This window comes from Lathyrus oleraceus, chromosome 6, assembly GCF_024323335.1.
Source record: "Lathyrus oleraceus cultivar Zhongwan6 chromosome 6, CAAS_Psat_ZW6_1.0, whole genome shotgun sequence".
Taxonomy (NCBI): domain Eukaryota; kingdom Viridiplantae; phylum Streptophyta; class Magnoliopsida; order Fabales; family Fabaceae; genus Lathyrus; species Lathyrus oleraceus.
Window position 1 is genome coordinate 29,327,711 of NC_066584.1, and position 3,483 is coordinate 29,331,193.

Below are 3,483 nucleotides of genomic sequence, written 5' to 3' on the forward strand. Positions count from 1 at the left end.
CATGTAAGGGGGTTGGTTACATAGAGGAAGGTGTTAGCACTTAAAGTGTCCTAGGTACTCTTAGAGAGCCCTTCTTTGTGTGCAAGTGACTTGGTCAAAATGACGTTTGATAAAATATAGAGTGGAGGATGAGAAAAGAATTCATTAATTATATTTTTGTGTTTGACAAGACCTTCGGTCTTATGCCTACGTACCAACATCAAAATGAGAGATCAAAATCATGTAGTTCGTGGTAAAAATTTCAAAGAAGTTGGTGAATTGATTTTAACAAAAGCTTAACAAGAAAAGGCACAAAAGGTCAAAGATTTAAATGAGGTTGTTAGTTTTTTTTGTCTTTTTGAAATTAAAGTCAATATGGTTAAGTTCATTCATAAGTTTGATTTAAGAAAAAAGTTTAAAAATGGCATAAGGTCAAAGTTTCTAATCATTAAAACATGTCTAAGTTAGAAAACACAAACAAAGAAAGTTTTTGAAAAGAGAGAGAGATTTTGAAATTTAAGAAGTGGGAGGAGATAAAGGGACTATCCTAGACAAAATTAAAAGTTAAGGGTTGAAAAGATCTGACCAATGGGATGTAATCCAACAGACAAGAATGTCATATAGAAACTTATTTTTCTTTGGACTTTTAGCAATCAACAAGCATAAGCAATATCCAAGTAAACCATATAAAGACCATGGCATCAAATAAAGATAGCCAGAATATCCAAGCAAGCACTCCAATAGCTAGCAGTCTTCAATTTATTCCAATGCATCAGATGAAAAAATATTCCTTGGCCAACTCAGAATAATCATTAGACATTAACAATAATAACAGGATAACCAATTAAGCACAAGGACAAAGTGACAAATGAGTCAAAGTCATTCAAGGCTCTTGCATCAGATTGAAGGTACAATCAAATATAGCTCAGTCTCAGATTGTGGCATTGGCTAAGTCCTTAAAGCATATGGAAGTTGCCTAATTCTAGGTTCAGGAGTTCAGATCAAATCCAACAGTCCACCAATATATTTTTAGGGTTTTTGTTGTTATTAGGTGTTTTAAAGGTCCCAAGAGCACAAACAAAATCAAAACAAGCAAACAATATATACAATCACAAGATATGGCTCAAGTGAGCAAAGTGGAAAGGACTGAAACATAAACAAGTTGCATGAAATGTAAATGACAAATGAATGATAAATGTACTGAAATTTAAATTGCATTAAGTAAATGACTTGAAAGTAAAGCAAAATTAATAAAGTGTTAGTCAAATTTTAGTGAAGAGTTTTAATTGTTAAGCCATTCTTTGGAGAATACTCAACTATTCATTCACAAGTATAAATCCTTGAACCAAGACATCGTCCATGAGAAGGGCTACAACTTGGATAAATCAACAAGTATGCCACTAGCTCTCATGAAATAAAAAAGGTCAAGTTTTCACACAATGCCATGAAGAATGGGAGACTTACAATCTCACTTACAAGAGTGTTATGCCTTTTGGGACAGATTTAGCTTTATGTTAAGCAATCGTAATTGGACTTATGTAGAAGACACAACTATTTGAGGTCGGGAAATAAAAATATAGGTGTTAATGCATGTTAGAGATTTGGTACAAAGAACCAAACTCCTAAAACATACCGCACACTAAAAAAAAGGGAGGGATCTATCTCAGTCTGGCTCATGTTGATTCATCTGACATAAGGCCTTTGATGAATCAACTAGCATTAGACATGAAGAGAATTCATTGGTCAATGATGGATTGGGGAAGAATAAGGATGAAGATGAAAAGGAAATGGGAAATAGAAATCCAAATTGATCATAGGAGGAATTTCATCTGATCAATATTATCCATTCATTTTGAGAGATGAAATATACATTTCATCAATCCCCTAAATCCAATAGTATTGGTCAAACAAAAGTCAAATCAACCATGATCAAGGCCAAATAGAAAGTCAAACATCACAAGACCATAAAAATGGCTCAACATAATTTTCAAACAATTATTCAATTAAAAATGAATTAAAATGCATTTTAAATGGACAAAACCTCGAATCCCTTCAAAACACCAAATAAATGGCCAAGGGATTTATCCTAGGTCAAAGGACCTTGGACGAAAATTTTCATGATTTTTGGAAAGTCAGAAGTATTTTTTAAATATTTAAAACAAGTCAAAAATCATTTAATTCATGAAAAATATCAAAATTAATCCAAAAAATGATTTTAATTCTAAATATGGAAAAGAAAAATATTTAAAGATTTTTGGTGAAAGTCCCATAATTTTTGGATTAAAAATAAAATTAATATGAGTTAAAATAAATAAATGGATTAAATGAAAAATAAGAATTAACAAAGAAAATAGAAAAAAAGAGGGCCATCGGATCTCCCTCATTAATTGAGGTGACATATCTGATGGCCAAGCGTGCGCGTTCCATTGTGAGGTTCACTCGACGCGTCATATGCTTGATAATTAAAAGAAGTGGCTTAGATTAAAACATTTCAAACAGATCAAATGGCAAGGAGACGTGACAACACATCATCGGAGCCCTAGCTCCGGTTGTCTTCTCCGGTGGACCTCACCGGACTGGTCCACCACCAACCATCAAGATGAAAAGTAAGGATAATATTTTAAAGAGAAAAAGCTCAGGAGCTCGAATCTGGCCTCAATTTCACCTAATTCCAAATATATTGAGAGATATGAGGAATTGAATTTTGAGGTACACGGTCTGAGTTTCTTTGATTTGACCTCAAAGCAACTTAAAATCTTGTTGCCTACATTGGTAGGACTTGAGATTCCCAAAAAACAAGTAGAATAGTGGAGAATTGAGTGAGAATCGAAGGCTTGAAGTTTTGGAAAATCACCTTCGGGTAGCAGCGATTTGACTAGATCTTGATGCAATTCCAATTAGTTCTTACTCCTCTTCCTTGCAGTGATCAATTGAGATGAAAATGGCTATGAATCCTTGAAGTTCTTGTTCACAAACAGAAGTTGAATCAAGAACTCGATTTTAATGAAATCCTCAAGGAAATCTATGGAGTAGGATTCTTAGTTTGCATGGCAAGGCTTGGGCAAGGTGTGTGTCTCATTTCTGAAGTAATGCACTTGTATTTATAGGCTATGGAATTCAGTTTTGCATCATTTCAAATTTGGCCAAAAATAACAATATTGTGCATGGGTGCATGGGCATGAAATTAGGTCCAACCAATGATGCAATCCACTTCTAATTCATGTGCAATTGATGCTGAAGTCATTACATGGAAGCATGCAAAAGGAATTAATCATTTGAGTGCAAAAGTTTCCAAAACAAACCAAACTAAGGAGCCATGTGCAAGTCCCTTAATTCTTGTCCAAATGGAGTGATCTTGGATGCTTTGGAAATGTGATATCAAGGGGTGAAATTGATGTTGAATACTTTTTAATTTGGAACTTGGATCATTATGAATTTTGAGGTCAAAGTTGGAGAAATCAAACATGGTTGAAAATTGTCTAAGTACCAAGTCAAATGACCACT